The 25,731-nt window shown below is 35.7% G+C and overlaps 1 protein-coding gene across 31 annotated transcripts in view; it reads left to right on the forward strand.

The window, feature by feature from the left end:
* Window positions 1-25,731, forward strand: part of ADGRL2 (adhesion G protein-coupled receptor L2) — a 597,884-nt gene that overhangs the window by 114,734 nt on the left and 457,419 nt on the right. For all 31 annotated transcript variants that reach the window (XM_074335025.1, XM_074335028.1, XM_074335029.1 and 28 more), the window contains exon 3: window positions 11,353-11,420. The gene's annotated coding sequence lies outside the window, so the exon portion shown is untranslated. The remainder of the gene's footprint in view (window positions 1-11,352; window positions 11,421-25,731) is intronic.

The following is a 25,731-nucleotide window of genomic DNA, read 5'->3' on the forward strand; positions in this document are numbered from 1 at the left end:
CCCCATTTCATTTTTTTTTTTCATTTTTTTTAATTATGTTTGTATTACATCTATGTATATGTTTATTTTCTCTCCCTCCCATCCAAATATAAACTTCACAACCACAAGGGCTTCATGCTTTTCCAGGGCCTGGAAAATGTCTGCTACATAATGAGAATGCCGTAAATATTTGTTGAATTAATGAATGAAGAAGTGAATAATCCCCTATTGAATATAGAACTGGAAGAAAAAACATTTTGGACTTTTGTTTGTAGAAAATGGGAGTGCAGTTGGGGTTGGGGGAGGATTATGAGCAGAGAGGTTGACATTCTGATTTATTTAAATGTTTAAAAAATTAGAATCAATATAATTTCTTATCTGGAGCAGTTTTGAACTGAAATTGTTCTAGGAAACACAAAAATATGTGAATAAGGTCTACTCTGCCCTCAGAATAGCTGACCACAGTTGGGACAATTAGAAAACTGCATTTTGCCACCTGCAGTCCTTAGAATAGGACAGGTCTGGGTTTAAGTCCTCTGACTCTGCTGTTTGCATGGTCTTTTTTTTAAACTTCTTAATTGTAAAATCTATAAAAATCAGACAACAAGGTATATACCTCATGGAATTCCTGTAAGCGTTACATACAGCTGACAAAGGGTTTCAACAAAAATACTGAACAATTGATAAAAATGTATCAATCCCCTAAAATATTGGCGATAAGGAAACTTTATTAACATGATTTTTATTGTACTTTATATTAGAGTGAATGTATTTTTAGTTTTTGTTTTTCAAAAACTCCTCTCATGTTTCCAAAAACAGTAAAAATATTAAAATAATTTTAAGTTCACTTTTTTACTGATTCAACATTAGATCTATGAGTATATTATGACCCATAAATTGATCTTTCTACTACACTAGAAATTGAAACATAACATTGAATAAGTTTTAACAACCATGTTTAAAAAAAATGTTTAAATTTATTAAGAGAAATTGTGACATCAAAGGAAGTAAACATCATGTCCAAAGAACAATTTCCTGGAATTCAAGGGGAATTCCCCTAACCTCAGCCCCCTTAGTGAGGATGTCCAAAAGTAAATTACTTAATCAACAGATGGTGATTCTTAAGAGTTCAACAAATTCAAAGCACTCAAAACTTTGGGATATTTTTAAAGGGAAACCACTTTTGTTTTAGAGTGTTTAGTATTTCAACACACATTTTTTGACCATGACGAACTGATAAATCTAACAATTTATTTCCTCAAAACATATATATATATATATATATATAATCAATTCAAGATGAGCCATATACAGATACACACGCATATTTATATAAATTCATAGTATGTAAATTGGACAGAAATTTTGTTTCCTTTTTTGACAAAGTTGTCAAATATTACTTACATTGAACAACTGCTCTAGAACATATGGAAGATGGAAACTAGAATAAATAATAATGAATTGGGAATCATATATCTTTAAAAGGAAAATATGCAGCACTAATGTTGAATATTGCTGGCAGCTAGACAGTACTGCATATACTCGTAGTCTTTTCTCCAAGCAACAAAACACTAGAACAGGCACATGGCAGGCTTAGCTCAGACAGCCAATGTGAAGGTGGATATACTTGCAAAAGTCACAGCACAGCATAATGAAATTTAATGGATTTGTGGGTTTTTTGGGTAGGGGAGGATGCACAAATACAGGACTCACTAACTGGTTGGCTATCAGTGGCAACATTAACATTACATATATTTAATGTGCTTGACAATTAATAGGTGATAAGTAAATATTCATTTTGTTTCTATTTTTCTTTTGAATGCTTTTTCTCACTTTTTTGTCCATTACCATAATGTTTGAGTTCTATAACTAAGAATGTGCTGGGATCACCTTATGGCTCTTTGTTCTCAAGTAAACAAAACTAACCTGGTTAAACATTAACCAGTGGAAGGTGATTAGCTCTGTCAAGAAGCAGATTGGGAAAAACAGAGGCCCAGATAAAATAAATATAAATTAAATTCATCTGAGCTTTCTATCCTTCTATATTTATTTTATTTTATTTATTTCAATATGATTTTATAGTAATTTAGGTGTATAGCATAGTGACATTTATTTATATAACTTAAGATCAAATTGCTGATTCGATCCTCTGCTTCATCTAGTCTGCTAGTGATTCCTTCTAGTGCTTTCTTCATTGCAGTTATTGTATTCTTTACTTCTGACTGATTCTTTTCTATTGTTTCTATGTCCTTCTTTATGCTTGCTGTCTCTTTGTTGAAGTTCTCACTAAGTTCCTTGAGCATCCTTATAACCATTGTTTTTAACTCAATTTCTGGTAGGTTGCTTGCCTCCATTTTGTTTAGTACTTTTTCTGGAATTTTTTCCTGTTCTTTCATTTGGGATATATTTGTTTGTTTCTTCATTTTGGCTGCCTCTCTGTTTGTTTCTATGTATTAGGTAGATCTGCTACATCTTCCAGTCTTGGCCAAGTGGCCTTATGTATGGAGTTGGTATCATGCGGGGCCCTGGCACAGTCTCCCTGGTCACCTATGCGGGGTGATCTAGGAGTGTCCTTTGTGTGGGTTGTGTGTACCTTCCTGTTATAATATGGTTGCTATTGGCATGTCAGTGGGTAGCATTGGCCCTCAGGCTGATTGGCTGTGGGGTTTGACTACATCCACAGCTTACAAGCTGCTGTGTGGGGGGGTACGGCGTCCTTACCCCTGAGTGGGATTTGCCTCAGCAAGCTCTGGTGCCTGTTGAGACTGCCCTTTTTGTGTGCCACTTGTGGGGCTAACAGGGCAGTGTTCTGCAGTGGTCTGAAGCCAACCTTCAAGTATGTTGGTTCTGAGGCCTCTTGGGAAAGATTTTGGTGCAGGACCAGGTCACCCACTGCCTGTGACCAGCCAGGGAATACCTGGTAGGAGCTACAAATCAATCTGCAGTTGTTCATGGCCTGTGCTAAAGTTGGAGGCACATGGGAGCAGTTACGCTGCAAACCGAGGACAGCTGCTACCAATACCAAGCCTAGGGTACTCTACAAAAAAATAGAACACCGTAAGGCTTGCTGCCAACCTGCCAGCTCCCTTAAGGTTCAGCCACTGATAAAGCCTCCTGAGGTATGCAAGTTAGGTGAGGCAGGGTCTCAGAGTCACTGGAGCGGGAAGAGTTGTGGTCACCAGGTTAACATAGACTCTAGTTTGGTATCAGTGCTGAGTCTGGAGCTACTCAACAAAAGTCTCAGCACACAGAAGCCAATCACCACCCACCTGGGGCCTATGGACCTGATAGTTTTCCAATAAAGAGTGCAATGCTGTGGCAAGTGGGGCTGACTGCTCGCTGAAAAAATGCCTCTGGCTATGGGGGAATTGGGTGGGGACGGGTCTCAGTGAGTCATCAGGGTGAAGCAGCAAAGCTCACCAGGCCAATCAGATTCAGATTTGGCTTGTGGGGGAGGGCTCAACACAAGAAATATGGCTCCCACCTGCTGTCTGCATGTGAGAAGGGCCACACACAGGGAAAATGTTGACTATCCTCAAAGCCACACACCCCAGCTTATTCCTGTGTGCCTCTGATGCCCTTGAGTCACCGTCCCTCCACTGACGCCCAGGGTGAGTGCCTGGGAGTGAGAGTCTGTGCATGGGCTGTTTAAGAGGACATCTGAGTTTCTCTCAGTCTTCTGTCCCACCCAGATAGTTGGAATCCCCACTTTTTTTCACAGCAAGATGTTGTGGGGGCTCCTCTTGCCAGCACTAGTACTCTGGGCTGGGGAGCCTGGTGTGAGGCTGTTGTCCCTCACTCCTCAGGGGTAATCTTTGCTGTTGAGATATCCCTCCTTATTCTCAACTGCCACACACAGGTATGGGGCCTATTCCGTGTCTCCTTTCCTCCTGCCAATCTTGACTTGGCTTCTTTTTTATATTCTTAGTTATAAAACTTCTGTTCAGATAGTTTTCAGATGGTTGTTCAAGTGGAATTGTTCTGTAATTTAGTTATAATTTTAATTCATTCATGGAAGGAAGCACACACAGTTTTTATCTATTCCGCCATCTTGGATCTCTTCATTTAGTTTTGTCATGATCCATATATTACAAAGATAAGCATGCCAGAGCTTATCTCTCTGTAAAACCCACTTAATATGAAAGGGGGAAACCCTTATTATTGTTTATCAGGATCTGCTGGATCAGATTATATAAGGCTTCACATAAGCAGATATTGACATTCACGCAACTGCTATCTTTACTATACAGATGTGCTAACAAAATAATTTGTTTATTTTTTTCACCTTCCACACCTTCTCCAGAGAATGTCTATATTCTACTCCTTAAAATAGTAAATCCAAATGTTAAGAATTCTTCACAAAAGACATTTATAAACAGTTACCTGTTACTTCCATGTTTGTGGTAATGATAACTAATGTCTATAGTTTGGATTATAATTTGTTCAATTTATCCAACCAGGACAAAAGCCGTTTAGAGGTATTTCAATGTCCTGTCTATTATTTAACCTCATGAACACAAACACAATGTTCACCTACTTAAGAAGATTCATTGCAAGGGTTAAGAACAGATCAGATGGGTGTCTACATTCTCTTGGAATCACAAATGTATAAACAATAAAACTAATTTTTCCCTATTGTTTAAAAAAAAAAAAAGGAATTTTTTTTTTTCTTTTTTCCACAATAGGCAAACAGCAACTGGTTTAGTCTCATAAATTTACATATCCTAAGTAGTGTCAGTATTCAGGCAGATTTGATTAACAGGCCTTGTGTTATCATCTAAGGGGAAAAAAAGGAAAATACATCCAAAGTCATCTGGTTAATTGGAGGAGGTGGGGAGATGAAGTTGCTTCCATTAAGTTCATTTGGAACAGTTGCAAGATCCACAAAATCTGTTTTTAGCTCAGTCATTCATCCTGTTGGATGTGTGATGTGTTTTCAATTTAATGATAATTGCCCTTTCCATTTCTTTGATAATTGCCCTCTCTATTATCATTTATGGAGATTCAAATTACAAATCAAGACAAGACAGCCAGAAAAATATTATGATTGTCCCTTCTGAGGCCACAACAACTCAAATAACACTGCCAAAGTCTGAGAGCTTAAGCTATTTTCATTTGCATGTTTCTGAACATTTTATTTTAGGATCCAGTGGTTTTCCTAAAGAGGAGGTTACATGACAGTAATGGGCCTGAATAATGATGAATGCAGAGAATGTAAGTTTAGATTCAATTCAACAGTTATAAGTTTGTATTTGAAACGAGAAACATAACTCTCTTGACTGTATGAAAGTGAAGGTGAGGAGTCAGCCAGAAGTGTTTGCTATTAGTCACCTTGTGTCCTCATGGAGAACATGGCACAGCTCTGCCTCCCAGGAGCCCCCTCTCTCTCTACTTTTGGCCTGTTTGGGGGGAAGAAAATAAACCTGCATTCTTCTCACTGAATGTGCTCTGATGACCCGCACAATGAGATAAGTGCAAAGACATGACTTAACTTTTATCTAAAATTCCAGGAATCATTTCCTCAAACTAGAGCAGGACAATAAAAAATGTGTCCCCAAGAAATGGTTCTTTGAGGTGGGAACCAAGGTGTACTGGCACCATCTTATACCTGCTCAGGAGATCCTATTATTAAATTTTCACCAATTTGGCTAGCTGTTTGTTTCCCCAGAGAGCCACTATTAAAAACTAATTGTATAAATTTTGAATTAAATATGTTATCTTAAAAAAACAAAAATAATACATAGAACTCCTCACTTCCTAATTATTGCTGTACACTGTATTATTTTCTATATTCTTGAGGATATTTTCATCTGCTGTATCTGCATATTAGAAATACCACATAATGGTGGTGTGACACGGAGCATCTCTTCCCAACTCTGTATTTGGTAACTTCATATTAGTAGCGAGAAATCAGCAATGGTATTTACATCACTGATATCAGAAAATGCTACAAATCATTGCTTTTTCCCCAGAGAGCTGGTTGTTAAACATTTTGCAGCCCAGCTATGGACAGTGATATAGTTTTGTGAGAGAAAAGACCTTTGAGCTGGGATGACATGGGTTTCCTTTGGCTCAGTGTGTTAGTAGCTGTGTGATCCTGGTCAGTTTACTTAAACACTCTGTGCCTTAACTTGTCACTCTCCTGCTTAATCCCTTCAATATCTTCCCATTACTCTTAGGATAAAATCCAAAATCCTTAGGGCTTATCTTGGTCCCAGATTTTTTTAATCCTTGAAACTTGCAAATTCCTGCTGCCTAAGGGCCCTTAAATCCAGAGTTCCTTTCTTTTCACCCTTTGCCCTGCCACCTCCTACTCATGACTTAGGACTCCATTGAAATGTTACTTTCTCAAGGTAGACTTCCCTGAGTGCAACCCTCTATACTACCGCCTATATTATTGTTAGGACTCCTTAATACAGACTCCCATTGAATCCTGAAATTTTGTTTGTAACACTTGTCAAAAGTATAACAAAATGATTTCACGAGTTTGTACATATTAAACAATGGCCATTTGCTTAATGTCAAAATCCCCTCTTTCACCTGTGCTTCTCATGCATGTTGTTATCATTCTCAAGTTTGGCCCTATGCCTTCAGATGTCCACTTTGCTAACCTATCCACTTACATTTAATCTGTAGGCTTTCTGTTTTAATAAGAACATCCCTTTTTTCAGAATCACTTATTCTGTCTAAGAGGTGGTGAAGGACAGAGGCTCTGAGAATAAGCTCTCTAAGTTTGAATCTTAACTCTACTGCTTATGAGTCATTTGGCCATAGCAATATCTCTGTGTTTCCATTTCTTAATTTATAAAGTAGGGTTGCAAAATGAAGTAAGTTAACCCCTGTAAAGTCCTTAGAGAAGTATTGACCATGTAGGAATCAGTATTTAATTATTTGCTATTATTCCTACTTGCCCTGATGGTAGTTGTGCTTTTCCCTACTTATTGTCATTTCCCAGAACATCCATGTCTATGGAGAGTCTCTTTCTCCCTTACCTTTAATGATTATAGACAATCTCACAGCTTTACCTATCTTGTCCATCAGAAGGATACTTGAAACTCTAGTTTCTCCCCTAACTTATAATCTACAGTTCCAGCTACTTACTGTCATCTCCATGAGACTTTTTCATACATCAAGCACAAAGTACCACACCGGAATTCATCATTACCCCATCAAACGAGTTCATTTTTTGACATCAGTATTTCTGTTAATAGCATCCCAGTTTCTTCAATGAGGCTCCACATGTCTAATCTATCTATGTCTCTTCCCTCTCCTTTCCTGCATATCTCAGCAGTTGCCAATTTCTATCGATTGTCTCTGAAATACTTCTTGTATCTATTTCTTCCTTTTAATTCCCACTACTCCCACCTGGGCTAGGTTCGCATTAATCTCTTTCTTGTCTCGACTGTAAAAATAGCCTACTATCCAATCTTCATAGCTTTAGACTCAGCTTAACATAACAAGGAGCATTCTTCCAGAATTAGATACCCTCATAACACGTTTCTCTCCCTCCTTCTCTCTCTCTTTCTATTCATTTTATGATGTTTTATGTCTGCTTTCTTTCTGTGAAAGCGGAGGTCCGGACCAACTAGTTCACTTCTGTATCCTCAGTACCTAATCGCACTAAAAAAGACTACTTATTATTACATTTAGTGCTATTATTTTAAATATTATAGTATAAGTATACTAACATAGTATGTTATTTAAAATAGGGCTATTAAACTTTAAATATTGTTAAAATTGTTTGTTGGGTCAATTATTGAACACATCCGTTTTCTGTCCTTGTTCTGATCTATAGTACTTTAAAGTACAAACTTTGTCTACTTAAATTGGATTTCTGATTAATTCAGTCCCCTGCTCAAACATCTTCAACCCTTCCCAATTGATGGTCTACTCTCTAAGTTTCCCTTCTGGAATAGCAGGCTTCAGTTAAGAGGGCAGACTTAACCTCTGTGAAAGCTCCATTCCACTCAGAATACTCAGAGCTGTTGTTTTAATTGGGGAAGTGACAATATTAGTTGTGATTTCAAAAGCTTCCTCAGGCTATATCCCGCAGGAAAGCAAAAGAGCTAATCCTTCCTTATCAATTACACAAGCTCCTAAAACACAAGACACAGTTAGTTAGTTAACCATTGTAGTCCAAGCATAAGGATATTAATCAAGGAAAAGAGACATGCATATTTAAATAACAAAAATATTAAGGCTGTGAAGTTTTCTCAAAACTCATCAAGATAAATTTTTCTCTTTTAGATCTGGAAGATAATATAAGATGATACTGGAATGTTCCTCTATTTCACTTAAATTCATTTCACTTTATCTTTTCTCTAAATGAGATGTCACTGGATATACTTTTTCTCTACACTGGCTTCTTTTTATTCTGAGTTTTTCTTTTTATATTGAATTAGGTTCTCTTTCCTCAGTATATACTCATTATTGTTATACTTCTTTTGCATCTCAATGATTAAAATATTGCTTTCACATTGCTTGCAACTTATTTTTTCTTGAACATCATAGATTTCCCCCTGAATTATAGCTTAAAGAATAGTCTTTATCGAACAGGCACATGAAAAGATGCTCAACATCACTAATTATCAGGAAAATATAAATCAAAACCATAATGAAATATTACTTAACACCTGTCAGAATGGCAAAAAGACAAAACAACAGCAACAACAACAAAAAATCAGCAGGTGTTGGCAAGAATGTGGAGAAAAAGGAATCTTGTACACTCTCAGTGGAAATATAAACCAATACAGCCACTATGGAAATCACTATAGACGTTCCTCAAAATATTAAAAATAGAGCTACTATATGACCCAGCAACTCCACTATTGGGTATTTACCTGAAGAAAATGAAAACATTGATTTAAAAAGACATAAGTACCCCTATGTTCATTGCAGTATTATTTACCATAACCAAGATATGGAAGCAACCTACATGCCCTTGATAGATGAATGGATTATATATATATATATATATATATATATATATATATATATATATATGGATAAAATATATAAAGTGGCAAGATTTTATTTTTTATGACTGAGTAATATTCCATTTTATGGAATATTACTCATTCATTAAAAAAGAATAAAATTTTGCCATTTGTGACAACATGGATTGACCAAGAGAGAATTATGCTAAGTGAAATAAGTCAGACAGAGAAAGACAAATACCATATGATTTCATTTATGTGTGGGATCTAAAAAAAACAAAACAAACAAAAAATAACAAGCAGAATCATAGAGAACAAACTGGTGTTTGCCAGAGGGACGGGAAGTCAGGGGATAAGTGAACTAGGTGAGGAATATTAGGGCTACAAACTTCCAGGTATAAATAAGTCACAGGGATGTAATAAAAAGCATAAAGAAAATAGTCACTAGTACAGTAATAATTTTGTATGGTGACAGAGGTAAAGGTTTGGAGCCTCACTCAGCAATCTGATTATAGCCTTTGTATTCATGAAGTACTTTTTTACTATCCTCCAGTTCATGTCAAACTTATAGTATGTTGAAAAACTGAAAATTACTGGTCTCCAAAAACTTAGTCTCTTGCTCTCTCACTAGTAATTTGCACACGTAAAGGCGTAGGATTGCGGCATTCTTCGTAACATACGTCAGTCAAGGATATTGAAGCAATATTTATAAGCCCCTTCAAATTCAACACACAGTAACTAATCTAAGCCTCCAAAATATATAAATGTTCCAGAATTGTCATGTTAAATTGATTGTTTAAAAATTAACTAAATAATACTTTTTGAATAGCAGTCATGTTTTTAGGTCAGCTCTCTCTTGAACTTCATGTCCCTTTTAGACTAGAGATAGGGCTTGATTTTCCCTCACAGGTATAAGACTCACTTGATGGAAAATCTGTCTGATCTACATACTGCTTAATTAGGAATGCCTTTTAAGTATTCAGAGCTTACATACAATTCTTTGACTTTTAGAGACTAAAATGAGCAGAAGACAGAACAGTAATTAGTTAACAAGCCTCAAGTTAGTTATGTAGCTTCATGGTCTCACTGCTTTGAGAAATTTTAACTATCTGCTACATCTCACTATTCCTTTCCTAAATTAGCATTTTATTGCTTGCGAAATGTTTTTGACTGGAATAGGAAAAGCAACACAGAAAGTTATTTCTTGATAGTCAAATAAATATTAACTGCGTGAATAGTAAATAATAAATCATACCATCAACATAAACAAGGTAAATTAAATACACTCATTTTATTAAAAGAGAAATGAATACTTATTTGCTACAAAGGTGGGGTGGTCTGGAGCCTTCCCACCACACATCTGATGCCTGGCTAAGTGTAGTGTGAGGGGCTGAGAAAAAACTTGGGAGGCCCATTATAACTGTAGTTGCAGAAGCTGAGAAGTAGATAATAGCAGCTGAGGAAAAAGATCCTATTATCAATATAAAAAAATAAAGTTCCTTCCTGTCTACCAGTGGGGAGCAGGCCCTCGCTTTCCTTTAGAAAAGCTATAATGTTTCTTTTGAAGCTTTCATAATCATTGGCAACTGATACTAAACTAAAGCAAGTAAATCTTTTCTTAATGCTTTTGGGAAAGAATAATTGACAACTGAAAAAGAGTGATTCTCAAAGATCATTAATGCAAACAAAATGTTTGTAATAATCTGTGTATATCTAATATACAGCCACTTCAGATATGAGGAAGGTGATTAAGAAGAAATAAAATCCTCGGAGCTGTTTTATTTTTTACATTTAAAATATTTCTGGAGTTCACATTAATATTAACTTTATATACGCATCATATTCTGGTGCATTCATGGAAGAGGAAACCGTGCACGCTCCCTTCCCCTGGGGGTAAAGACTTGCTTTCTGATTTGCCCTCACATCTGCATTTACTAGAGGAACAGATGCTCAGCTTCTAGGGGTCAGAGTCTGGCCTTTTCCCTCCTATCACTAGAGCAGAAAAAAAGGGGGTTCCGAAGCGATGGTGGCAGCTTTCCAATGGCTGGCCTGTACTTTTACATTTAAAGTAAGCAGGTGGCATCAATGGGCTGTCAACTGACTAACAAGATAAGAGCGCAATTGATCTTTTTATTAACCTGTTTCCCCAGGTGGGTGGCAGCCTGCTCCTCCCTCCTGGGTTCAGTTACATTGTTCAGTTCCAGGAATTATTTTAGACCCTTTCACTTTTTTGTCAGAGCTGATAGTTAAAGCACAGAGACACAAACACTGATACCTTGTTCATCTATATTCTCCTCTCCAAACCTCTGAACTGGTAACTGTCTTTATCATTTGAATCTGACTCAAAACAGTAACACATATGTGAATGTATCTTCAATTCTATTGATTTTCTTTTCATGCTGAATTTAAACTGTGGGTTTGTCTGTCTTTCTTCTAGGTTGCAGACCACATACTCTAAACATCACAACTAGTTCTGAGGAATATGGAGCCTACATAGATTCTAAGGTAAGTGAATAATTTCAAAATAAGGCATAATGGATCCAGTTATAGAATAAATTCCAGCATGGTGTAAATGTGTTGTCCTTTATCTATTGGAGATTTTCTCAATTATGATATTGGATAATCTTTTAGTAGAGGGTAGACTCATGACCCTGAAAAGTGCTGAGAGAAGAACAAATTACGTCTGTGGGTTCTCTTTCTTCAGAATCGGGTTGTATATTCCTTAAGGCTGACTACCTGCCTAGATTCCTTACAACAGTATTTTTGTGCTCTCCTGCCCCGAAGTGTGCCAGGATAGCACGAATCGCATAGTCGAGAGTGATTATATCTGTCATTTTTATAAATGAAACCCAAAATGATTAGGATGTATTTCTTTGTAGAAGCAGGAAGAGGTACATGCCATGGAGGCTACTTTTACCAGAGGTGCTTTCAAATGAGGAAGTCTGGGATAAAAGGATTTATAGAGAATGGCCTCAGATTTCTATTTCTTTGAATCGTGGTCATCATTTGCTTTTCTGCTTGCTAACTAATTGTATATTCCTAGAAGCTACTGATTCTATATTAAGGTGGACTGGTCCAGGATCTTTCATATCACCAATAACAAAATGATTACTAAATTAGGTTCAGAGCCAACCTAAATTCTAATTGTGGTTCTGTCATTTACTAGCTGTGACAGGGTGGACTTCAATTTTCTCATCTGTAAGTAGGAGAAATAACAGTGCCTGTTTCCAACAGCTGTTCCAATAGTAGAAACAAATGAGTAGGTGTAAAGCACTTAAAATACTGCCTGGCACCTAGTAAACACTAAATGTACTAACTAAAGTATTTCTATTCTACCTCCTCACTTTATTATTTCAGTTTTTCAATTCCTCTTTAGTCCGGAAACTGTGGTTGTGGGAATTACTAAGGGAACCAAACTCCCAATTCCCTTTTAGCAGCCTCCCTCCTGAAGGAGATATATTATACCTTTCATGTAAATGCCAGGAAGGAAAATAATTGGCATTCCATTGCCCTTTGAATGGGCCCTTGGCTAGCCCTAGGTGGTGTGATATGTAAAGTAACCTGAGAGTGAGGCGCCTTCCATCTCGAACCACAGTATAGTGGGCGAAGGAATTAGAAGGCTTGTTGCCATTTCAGAAACATGCAAATATCAATTGGCATTGAGTTTCAGGAAGCAGAATAAAAAGGAACCTACAAAACAAAAAGCCTTTCAAGGGAATGGAGGCACCCTGCTTCCAAATCACAAATGGATAATTACGATCACCATAAAAACTTAACAGCCTATATAGATGGCTAATGACTTCTCTCCAAAAGATTTGCCAATAGTCCATGTTTCCACTGGAATCTATCCTCTCTTCTCAGAAACATAACCATGGTGCTAGTTGGTCACAACAAGTCATTGGATTTCCCCTTCTTCCATTAGCAAATCATACTTCTCAAATCTACCATCCCCCTGTTTCCTTTCAGGACTGAAGGGTAACAGAACAAAGGAAAGAAAATAACACTAGTATAGGGTTTATAGAACCCTCGAACACCTGGGTTCAATGCAAAAGTGGTCACTGCTCTCTGACCTAGTTTTCTCATCTCCAAAATGTAATTTGTCATTATCCTATTTCCAAAGATAAATTTAAAAATAAAAATATGTGAAATTGATCTTTTAACACATGTAGGAATATGGCTTATTTTACTTGATTTAGATATCTGTTGCAAATGCTATAATTGATTATGGCTATATTTTAATTTTAATAACCCAAATGCAGAAAATGGGATTATAAAGTTTAAACAAGTTATCAACTGAGCCATTTAAAGATTACTAATTCGAGCAAGAAAACCTAGCCTGAAATTAGAATATTTTTTAATTAATCATGCTATTATAATATTTAGTCAACAGTGATACTTAGTGTTAAAAACACTTGAAGAGACAAAACTGGGCAAAGTAGAAACAATGATGTCTTCTAAACAATAGGTGTTAATAATAGGTTATTTATTAGAAGAGAAAATTTTAATAAAAATAAGAGACATTATTTCCTATCATGATTCTTACTCAAATTTCAGAGTGAATATTCTTTCATTTTTTTATTTTCAAAATATAATCCAGTAGGTCATAATTAATATTTAATGATAATCACACCGATATTATTGTCTTAATATAATCTTGACTATTGCACTACTATAATATTGAAAGCAAGGCAAGTGATAGCTATGGTAGAAGGAATAATGTTAGCTATTAAGACAATATTTTAGTATAATACTGCAGAAATTGTAAATTGTTTTATGTTAAAACATTTCAGCATAATTTTTCTGGGGTCTTTATGCTATAAATAAACTTTGATTGCTGTGGTAATGTAAGAAACATGAATGGATAATGTCTATTCCCTGTAAGCATTCCGGGATGTCATTGTTAACAATACATGACTGGGATAGCGTTTTGGGGTTCTGGTTCCAAACCTGCATCTGAACTTTCTGAGTGATCTTGAGCAGTTAGCATTCACCTGAAGAAATAAAGGAGCCTCAAAAATAAAGGCTGATTTTTAGAAAAAACTTTTAAGCAACAAAAATGTCTAGCAGATTCTAGCATGCACTAAATCTACATCTGCTGTCAATCTTTCCTGACATCTATCTGCCCATTCCTCTTGCCCTATTGAGCCCATCATTTCAAGAATAAAAGGGTTAGTTTAAAATGGATCCTCTTCGTAGTCACTGGAAACTTTAAAATTATAAAACAAACAAACAAACAAACAAACAAACAAAAAACAGCTAAATTTAGGTTTTAGTCTCACCAACTAGATATTTGGAGACGTGAGAACTTTTTTTTTTTTTTTTATTCATTTTAGTAATTTTCTTGGGGGTCTATAATGTGTCCCAAATTCTGCCACAACAAAGCAGTGTAGAAAGAATGTAAAGTATGCTCCTGCTTTCTGCAGTTTATAGAGGTAAAAATCAACATGTAGAAAATAAATATTAACATTAAAAAAATGTGTATTTGTTCATCTCAGTATTATAAATTATGAATTCTGTAGGAGTTCTGATGCAAGAGGTGGGATTTAAGATATGACTTAATAATGAACAGAGCTTGGATATTCTCTAGGCTTAATAACCAGTAATGAGCTGTTTGACCAGTAAAAACAAAACAAAGGAATAGTTGAAGGGGGTTGTTATTTCACCATGAAAGCTAGGTAAATTCCAGCAAACAAGTCTTGCACTCTTCCATGCCCTATGAAAGTGCTAATAGACATCCCACCAAAATCCCAAACTCAACTGAAGTATGAGGCTGTTTCCTCAGATTGCAACAGTGAAGATTCCAGGATTGGTGGAAAGAACACATTCCCCTCAGAGAGAACTACGGTGACTGTAGTTAAGACCCAAAGGTTGGGCTTAGGAATAAAGCTCACTGAGTAACCCCCATGTATCTAAAATAGAAACCCAAAGTCTCAGAGGCTCATCAAGCATAAGCATTCTCTCTCTGAGGACTCAGTGTACTTAGCTCTCCCGGCTGGTCCATCAGCTGCTTTCTTTGCGTTTCTGACCAGCCCCAAATTGAACCCCTTGTGAAAGAGAAAGCTGGTGTTACCACTGACCTTGACAGAGAAGGATTTGAGAATGTAGATGAGTCCATTTCATACTTAGTTCTATGAATTAACCATTTGTCACTTTATGAGGAAAAAATTCCCATATTAATAATCTAACATTTGATTCACTCAAAGAAAACCAAAATTAGATATTGTTCTTGAAACTCTAAGTTGCATTGTTGTTGTGAAAGTAAACTGTGAGTATGCTGATGGCAATAATAACAATAGCTACCATTTATTGAGAGTTTATTGTATGCTTGGTATTTTGTTATATGCTTTAACTTATGTATATCTCATTTAATCTTCACAAAATTTACATTAGGAAGAAGGTTTTGTCTCAGTTTAAAGATAAATAAATGAAGCTGAAATATTTAATTTGATCAAATTTAACAAGAAGCAAGTGACAGAGCCAGGATTTGAACCCATGTTTTTCTGAGGTCAAAGGCTATGTTCTTTCTATTATGTGCACTACCTTTCAGACAGTGCTGCCTCACTGTCTAATGATGCTTTTCTTATACAGTCAGGTATACCAGAAAGATGACTGAGTTGGCAGTTTTATTGCATGTATGTACATTAACATCAACCAATACTTATTATTTAGTCCTGTGAAGTCAATGAATGTTTTGCAAGCTGATGGGCTACAGATTCAGAAAAATCAATGGATATTTGACTAAGCAAGTGAATTATGAAAAGTGAAAGCAATATATGTGCTTTTTCTTGGAAGTAAATGGAACACTATAGTGTCAATAAAACAAACCCAATGCTAATGACTTAGAGCCCACCCAAAGTAGAAATCAATCTGATTCTAAGGTTGATTTTGCTCATTCCATAAACTTACTTCCCAATGGACTTTCTTAATTTTGACATTCAAAGTATAGAATCTTGTCATGGCTCTTTACTTTTAGATTCAAGGCCAGTGTACTTCCTAATCTCTTCTCATTTATTATTCACTTTCATATAAGGTTCACTTTACCTTGTTTTCACATTCTTTATGTTCTTACAGACTTCCGATAGACTGTTCTCACTGTCTGAAAGATGTTCCATTGATCTTACCTTTTCTTCTTTGTATCTATCAAATCTTCACTGTATTCAGCTTCCAGAATCTGTAGTTCTGATTTTGCCCAAAGCTTTCCCGATTAATTAAATATAAAACATTGTAATCCTTCTACGGAAATCATCTTTCTCTCTAGCCAAAGGCACTACCAGTTGTGAAATGTATTCTTTTTGTATATAGCAGTAATTTCAACGATTAGATTGTACTTTTATTGATTTTTTTTCCTGGTTAGAATAGAAATGCTATTGTAGAAAGTTTATAAATATCAAAACTAACAAGAAAGAAAATAAAAGCCATTGTTTACACTAACAGCTTAAAAAAAGTGTTAACTTTTTTTATGTTTCTTTCTAGGCTTTCTTTTTTTTTTAAGCACGCATGGTTGTGTTTTAACTTAAACTCTCCCTGCCTTAATATATTTTTATTTTGCTTTGTCTTTCCTGAAATGAAACCCTCTAAGGTTTATATTCACCCAGTTTTCTGGATTTTTAAGAACCAAGAAGCCATTAGGAGAGTTGATCATTAATAGACCTGGTGAAGCATTGACTCATAGAAGTATTCCCATTTCTGGGCTTGTTTACAAAGGTTTATCTTCTAAATGGCCTGTGTGCAACTCCTGGGTAATTCTTCTCTCTGCTTCCATCATTTGCTCATTTCTTGTAAATTAAAACCACTCTGTTTTATTTTATAGAAGCTAGAAAAAATATATTAATATTAGATTATATTAATATAAGACATGGCATTATACAATAATACATCTCTTTTCTTGATTTCTAAATTAAACTATAGATAAAAATATATACATTTGATGTTAATGCAATGTTGTAAATGCCCTCTGCAGGCTTTCGTCCCTGTTCGTGGGCCCATCGTAACTGTTTGAAAGATGAAATTTTCTTGTTCAGCTTACATCTTTCAGATATCTAGTCTTTTTATCCCCCCAGCTCATTTCATCAAGAACTCATCTGTCTTTTTCTGGTGAACATATGTAGTCTGAAAACTTAACTTTCTCCATATGACTTACTTGACCAATTTTGGGGTTCAAGTTTTTATCATTTTGCCTATTAGGAAGGACTTTACTCTTAGATAAATGCTCATTTCTTCCACCTATTAAAAATGTGTAATTATTCCACCCAGGTTGAGACATACATCCTTTTTCAGTTATGTTTACTCACACATGTTTAAAGATGCTAACCAACTTTTCACAAAGAAAGCATTAAAATGTAACCTCATAGGAGAAAGAGCTTTATAGTCTTACTGAACACCTTTCTCACAATTCCCCTGATACAAAGTGTATCCTCAGCACCCAGAACAAAGCATGTCATCGTTAGCTGTTTGTAAATGAATAAATAATATTTGTCAAGGCATCAAAACCCATCCCCAAGTAAACAGGACGACTGACTTAAGAGGGCTAAAGATTTGCAGAGCTTGGAAGAGATGCGAAAACCTTTCCTTCCACAGAATTATATTTCTTTAAATGCTACCTTTGAAATGCTGGCCTAGCATTTCTCACACCTTCTTTTTCCCCCTCAAACACTACCTAAAAGAGCTATCAGACATTATCCAAGTTAAACCCTGAGTCTAGAACTATTGAAAAACTTAAGTATGTTCATGTATCTGTAGTGTAGATTTTACAAAGACAAAGGAGCTGAAGGACCAGTGCCATTGAGGATGAGCCTAAGAGCAGAACAGCTGTGAGTGTTGGGGTTTCTCAGGCAATGGGGGTTCAAGAGGACAATCACGAGGGTTCAGAGTAATCAAGACACTGCAATATTTCAAACTGCAGTCATTCTGCATCAGGGCAGATACTGCCAGCAAGAAGTCTGTTTTATTGAAGTCTAAACTAATTCTCCTTGTTTTATGCTACTGAATGGTTCATTTGCTTTGGGAGTCTCAGGGGGTAAAGAGGGTGGGGGGGGCAAATTAAGTCAAAACTGTAAAACTTGTTAAAACTACACAAGGTATGTCTAGTTCTCTTATTGTTATATGATACCTTGGGAGGAAAAAAAAAATCGGTGGGAATTCCACCCTGACTGACTCCATAACAACTCACAGCTGATTAAGTTAACCTTTGAAACGTGCAATGAAAACAGAGAAAACCCAACTTACTATGCAATAGCAAAAACTAGTCATTGTTTCATTTTCTGGAAATTGTGTTTACACCAGGATGAGAAGTAGATGAAAAAACTCCAAAAACAACAAAGACATTTCTCTGTAAATCTGTGAGTTTACTGATTAATTGAAGAGCCAGACTTTGAAGTTAAGAACTTGATGTGCAGTGATTATGAGCATGTCCCTCCATAAAGCCTGCCACTTAAAAAGAGTCCCAAGGAGGGACTCATATATATGCCTAGAAATAGAAGGAAATAGAAACATTTATGACTTTTGCACCACCCAACACACACAGAAACACACCCTCACCTAATCCCTGTCTATAAAACTTTATGTAGTTGTAAATTGGGAAATCTCAGGCATAAAACTCTATATCTATTAAATATACAATGGTTTAGTGGACTGGTGACTGACTGTGGCAGTCTTGCCTATGTTTGCTTTTTCTGGCAGTGAAAGATACGAAATGATAGGGAATCCATATCTCTAAAACCAAAGAATGGTTTCCCAGTCATTTGTGGCAACATTAGCAATGTTGTGATGTCCCTTAAGGACAAAACACTTAAATGTTCTCTTGTCACTTACGATTGTGTCAAGGAGAAAACCAAAATGAACTTGCAAAGTCATGCACCAACTCAATTTTGGAAGGAAAAAAAAAATCTTCCTTTGAAGGAAACGAAATCAATCCCCAGTTCAAATTAAATTTTGACTACTCTGTGAAGCTTCACTACACAGTTCCAATAACAATCAGTACTTATAGACTTAACATGCAGGCAAATAATGTTTCATTTAAAATAAATTGAATAAGGAACACTGACAGAGAAAGTTTTGATGCTATTTTGTCATTAAAGTTAAATCATGCCATTATTGGCTCAGTCATGAACATCTCAATCCTCACTCACCCCTTTTTTTTTCCCTTTTTTTCACATGCACTAAGAGCCCTTTGCCTGGTTGGCCTTGTGTCTTCATCTTATTAAAACCCTGTCATGTAAATGTATCATAAGTGTAGCCTGAAGACTTCTGTCTCATGCAAAATTTAGCTTAAATTCTACTGGCATGAAATACTTTGTTATGCACAAACCTTCTGTTTGGTTTGCTGACATTCTTCTTAGTCTGCTCTCATGGTGATTCATTATCTCGTGATATAGATTTCCAAGTATCATCTTTGTATTGATTTTTATATCTTTAATAACCACTCCACAGAAGATGGCTCCACTGGTGTCATTGATCGCATCAAAAATTCAAGGCTTACAGAAATACTAGAGGGCTAATTGGTAGCAGAACATTTCAGACTTAATCTTAATGCAGTCTTAATCTTCTGCATTAAACCTAGCTGAAGGTTTCCTCTTGGAGTAGTCCAAGGGAAATTTAGTGCTTCATTGAAAGACACCTGGGGAGAGCATGCAAGAATACTGCAATATATGGAGATGACCAACTTGAAAATGTCACTTAATAAACATTCAAAAATTAAGAGCAGTCCTTTCACCGGAATTCATTCCTTCATCCCTGGAATTCTCCAACTCGAGCTCTACCAAGCCAGGCGTACTTATATGTTTTAGAACCAAAACTGTGAGAGAAAAATACCCATATTTCTGAACTATGTGCCACCCTAGGATTCAGTAATTTCCCAGTCTAACAATAAAATAAACAATAAAAGGGATTCATCTGCAGAAACTAAGAGTGAGCATTCTGTTTGTGTAAATGACTTTAAGCAACAAGTTCAGGACTGTTGGCATAGGGCCAGCAAGTCTGGAGACCCAGCATATGACCAGGTATATCACACTCTAACTTCCTTCTGGCACGCCATTTGTAGTATATCCAGGTCTGCTTTAGGTCAACAGAAACCTAAGCAAAAGGAAGAAGCCAATACTTCCTGCAAAGCTTCAGAGTAACTTGATTATAAAGTTGGAACTTGGACTTACTGTATTCTTCCAAAAATTTTTTTGTGAACCTACTCTGCCAGTTACTCCATGAAAACACACATGAATATAGTCCGATTCCTGCCCTAGAAACCCTTACTTTCAGAAGCCTATGGGTGGAAGTTGGAAAGGAGACGGGGACATATTTGAGAACTAACTAGAAGGCAGGACGTACAAGGATGTTGACTTTGGAATTGACCTGTAAACATTATTAACAGAGCCAGAACTGCCATGCCAGAACTGCCTTGCACGTCTTCTACCTCCAAACTTTGGAATGTTAAAACAGGGCAAAATAGCCTTTGGATTGGGACTAAAGCAACCTTGTATCCCAGAACTGTTTGCAAAGATAACAAGAAAGCAGATATTATGACTACTTGACTGATGACTACCGGACTGAAAGCTAAAACCACTGTTTCAAACCAGTATCACTATGTTATGGTTTCTGCACCAGTAAAATGCCTCTCTTCTATGGATATAATTATTTCCCTTCCCCTCCCCCTTTTCATACATACCTGTTGCCTTTGTCTCCTAATTGGAACATTATTTGGGCTTCTGCCTGAATTAATGATTCCCAAATAGCTGTGCTCATTGATCTCAAGTAAACACTTTCTTGCCTCTCACTTTGAAATGCCTTTTTACTTTTAAGTTAACCGGCCAAACCTGAATTCTATTCCACCTGCAACATTGTGCTGTGTGGCACTTGGTAGATTGCCGCCTTGCTGAAAAACGATGACATTTAAAAATTTCCTCCTCATGATAAAATGTTGCAGTGCGTGCAGCACTGATTACTGGGCATGTTATCCGTGCACCCCAAAGGCATGTTACCTATTAGAAGACAATAAAGGAGGAAACTGTGTGTATGTGTTTTTCCTCCCTGTAGAAGTTGAAGAAGTCTTTTAAGGGAAGGTGGAAAAGAAGCAATAAAAAAAAAAAAAGGATATATTATGATTTTTTTTTTTGACGGTTTAGAACAAAGAGCTAACCATATATTTCAGTTCAGCATTTTCAATGTAGCATGAAACACTAAAATAAACTTGGAATTTTTAAGACATTTGTAATTAAAGTGAAAAATTTAGAAAGATTAAAGATGAAGGGAGAAATCAAGGATGGAGGCCATAGTAAGATATTATAAAGGTCATGGTAAGTTCTTGATGTTTAGCATTTAAGTACTTGAATATTGGGATTCAAATAATTTTTAAGTCACTAGAAATTATAGTCACAAATTTCAAAGTTTCTCAGTTAAAAATGAAATATAATAACCTCATAACAACAAGATAATAAATATATAAGGGTCTATGTAATTAAAGTATCAATCCACTGTTAGAATTTATTGCTAAGATTATCTTCAAAGTATTACACTTAAAATATAAGTGTGGATTTCAAATAATTTACTTAGAATATGATATTTAAAGGAATGGCAAACACTTGTACAAATTATTTTTCTATTGAAGTAGTTATTCCTGTTGCATAGACATTTGCTGGACAGAGTTTAGTCATGTATCTAACCTATAAATACCCATTTGTTAGTAAAATTAAATTCATACTTTTATTGCATCCTTGTTCCTAAATAGACTAGAGCTTTCAACCTAGGAGAGCAAAACATTTTCCAGCAATTTTATTATAGATGTTTTTTATATCATCATTGTGTATCTACCTTTAGAGTTGCCATCTCACAAAATAGTTCCTGATTTTACAGTTTCTCAAAGAATTCATCACTCCACTTCCCTGCCTCCTCCTTTTGCCTTTTATTTTCTTCCTCCTGTGCTTTTTTCTTCCTTTTCCTTCTTTGCTATATTTTGGTCTTTTTCTAAGTTTCTACTGCTTTTCCTCCACTTCATTTACCTGCCTATTTCCCTTCTGCTTTCCTCTTTCCCCTATGTCATTACCTGAACTGAAACCCAATGCACAGAATTGTAAGTTTGATTCAAATATTCTTTATCCTTTGGATATTTTAATAACAATCCAAGGAGTCCACCAGTGCTAAATTCATTTTTCATCTGTTACAAGAAAGGATTATGACATGAAAGGGAACAAAAATTCTACCAAATGCAGTAAGGATAGTTTTCCAAGTGCTGAGAAAATTTCTTTTTTTCCTTTACCTTTGCCCTTTTTATTCTCCAGTATAACAGAAACTATTAAAGTCCCTAATATAGAAAAAGATACTTTTGCTCAATAGTAAGTTAATATGGAACATGAACATTAATTTTTCATTTTCTATTGTTAAAAACTTCAAAATACTACAGAAAGAAAATATAGTTCTCTACTCTTAATACACTAGGAAAACAGTTAGGCAGTCAATACTAACCAGATTATTGTTTCCAAAAAATTTGTCTTTCCTTCTTTTAATAGTATTATCTACTCTTTACCACTGACAGAGAATTAAGTTTTTACATGTTAATACAATAATACTATTAATAATATTTGATTATTGACAAATAAGCAAAGGAGTGGAATATACTAAAATGCCGCTAACAAAAATATATGTTTTTATTTTTTCCTTTTTATTAAATTTCTCTTTAGTTACTACAAAAACTACAAAAGTGAGAGTTAATAGAGATTTCCAGCCAAGTGAATTGTATATATATATATATGGTATATAAAGTGGCCAAGAGATGAAATATAAACTTTTTTTACATTTTTAAAGCATTCGCTTTTCAGAGCTTTGTCCTTCTGATCACAGCTCAGTACCTGTTACACACTCCAAATGAAGACCCCACATCATTCCGCAGAGGGTGCCACTTCCACAGTCTTTATTGATCTTATCCTTGAGAGCAAATCACAAATGCCTTATGGAATTTATGTAACTTCAAATTGTAAATTGACTTTGCAATGGACAAAGCTGGCATCCTAACTTTCAATCAGATGATATAACTGCCATGTTTTAAACAACTAGAATGCTTTTATTTGTATTACCTTGAATTCTTACAAAGACCCCTGATATGAGAAATATTATCATCTTTATTTTATAGATGGGAAACCTGAGAATCAGATAAAAAAAAGAGAAAGAAAGAAACAATGTTGCCCAAATGCACAAAACCAATAACTATTCCACTTAGACTTTCTGTTCTATTTGGCAAATAGCAATGCCCAGCAAAATAGTAGTGTGCAATGGTTAGCAAATGTTTTTGTTTCATTTGTTTTATTTATTACAATGAGAACATTTAACATGAGATCTAGCGTCTTAACAAACTTTTAAGTGTACAATGCAGTATGGTTAACTCTAGGCACAATATTGCACAGCAGATCTCTAGAATTTATTCATCTTGCATAACTGAAACTTAGGCAGCACAATTTGTATATTTAACATGCCTCCCTCCATGATCAGATATGCCTCTAGAGGTTTGAAAAGTCACCCCTTTTACTTTATAAATGATAAACACAATGACCAGAAAGAGGACTAGACATTTTTATCTCCTGGCTTCTACTCACTTGCCTCTGAATGCCACTTCGAACCTGGCCAAAGACAGATCAGGACACACATGCTAGAAGAAACATTGCCATACCCTAAGTCTTCCCTGCAAACCTGTTGGAATGTTTGCCACTTCAGAGCTTCTATCTTGCATGCCTCAGTCAGGTATATGTTTGATATCCAGTCAAAGGAACAGCAGTACTTATGCAGATATATGGCAGCATACCATCAGGATTTAGATGAGTGAGTACTTGCACCTGGAAATCAAATATCAGCACAGGAGCACCCCTCCTACTTGCCCAGGAACAGGGAGAGAGCTGCCAGATCAAACACAATCCAGATGTCTCCTCCACCTCCTCCTCTCTCTCATACAAACTTCTATTGTTTTCTTCATCCTTTAGCAATATTTCTAGGTTTTTAAAGGAGTACAGGAGCCCAGATAATAGACCTAAATATGTGTTTAAAGCAGAACAAGCACACCACCTTTTGAGAGGTTAAAGCTTGTTTTGAAAAATCAGTTCGTTTTAGTCTTTTAAAAGGTTTTGTTTTCATTACCTTTTTCAAAAACATCAGATTTTTATAGTAATCTTTGATCGAAGATTTAGAGCAGTGTCCTTCATAGCTTAATTTTCAGATTGGCTAAGGCAATTCTTGAGAAAGTGCCATCTCAGATGTCACAGAGTGTCAATAATATCCCAGGCACCTGCACCAATTCTGACTTTTACATAGTGTTACTGCCCTTTTATTGCATATTACACAGAAATCAAGTGTGTTGTTTGAGGTAGCTCACTAGTAAAGGATCTTGTTTTATGTTTTCAGAACACTTTTTCCCCCTTAGGCATGCCATGTGACCTCTTTGTGTTTTAATTATCTATTTATCTATCTTCTTTAGAGAAATACAAGACAAAGCATTGTAAGTATGTTAAGAACTTCTGGTCACTCTAAAGCAGTAATTGATCATTCAAAATCTCCCATATAAAGATAGCTTTATAAAACAGGCCAAAACAGGGCTGGGGGAAGGACCAGGAATGAAGGGATGAAGAAATAAAATGAAACTTAAAATTAGCCAGTAAACATGAATTCCTCAACATATAAATAAATAGCTGATAACCCAACAAAAACAAAAAGAAAAGAGGGAGGAAAGAAGCCGGGAGGGAGAAAGAAAGGAAGAAGAGAGAGGAAGAGAGAGAAAGAAAGGAAAGAAGAAAAGAAGAAGAGTTAGCTTTTTTAGTCCGTGATTGCCCTTCACAGTAAATGGACAAAAATGCCCACTTAGAAGCAAACTTAAGGTAATGAGAGTTGGTAGGTTCTAATAATTAAACTTTTTTTCCAATGCAACCTATAAATATGGGATTTGACTTAAAGTTATCAGGTAGCGTAGTCTGTCTAATTCTTCCTCAATTATTCTGTTACTAGAATAGACCTCATTCATATTAGCACCTTGCTCCTGTATTATTAACTGTTTAAATATTTGACTTTAATGACTTTCTGGTTACTCAAAGATCTAAGAAAGCTGTCTATTTTCTGAAAAAACAAAACAAAACAAAAAAAACAGGTCATTGTGTTTATTCTGTAGAAAATCACTTATCAGTAGGAGGGGAAAGGAAATTAGCATAGAAAAATAAAACAAGTTGTATAAACTTTGAATGAATAAAAATTAAAAATAATCATTGTGTTCAAATGTGTATGTAACAGGGAAAGAGTTGGTGTCAGACAGACATGGATTGAATTCTAACCCCTTCCTTTATTAGCTGCACTCTTGGTCTTTCTGAAGTTCAATTTCCTCCTCTGTAAAATGGATATAATAATTTTTGTGAAGTTTAAATTCAGCAGGAGAATATAGACAAAACGTTGGGTACTCGGTCAGCTCTTATTAAATGTCATTTCTCCTTACTAAATTTTGTTTTTCTTCAAAATATTTCTACTGTTTGTTTTAAATGATGATTCCCCAAACTGAGAACTTTTGTTGTAAAGCTGTTCTAACGACAGCCCTGGGAACCCAGACCTGCAGCTGTTGTCTGATTTCAAAATGAGGAAAGGTTCTCCTCTGGCTTCTTTCCCCATTTCGCTAAACTACAAAGGTGTTGGGCACAATTGAGTCTTATTTTTATTTGTTATGGATTATCTTTTTGTTAGACAGTTACCTAAATTAGTCAATAAAATATATAGACAGCAAATGAACCAGGAATGCAATAATTCCCGCCCCCTCGGGCCTGAACTATTTACTCCATGAGGTGCTGCTGAGGCTCCTTCAGGAGACCCA

Source organism: Rhinolophus sinicus, linkage group LG06 (assembly GCF_036562045.2).
Source record: "Rhinolophus sinicus isolate RSC01 linkage group LG06, ASM3656204v1, whole genome shotgun sequence".
Lineage (NCBI taxonomy): Eukaryota > Metazoa > Chordata > Mammalia > Chiroptera > Rhinolophidae > Rhinolophus > Rhinolophus sinicus.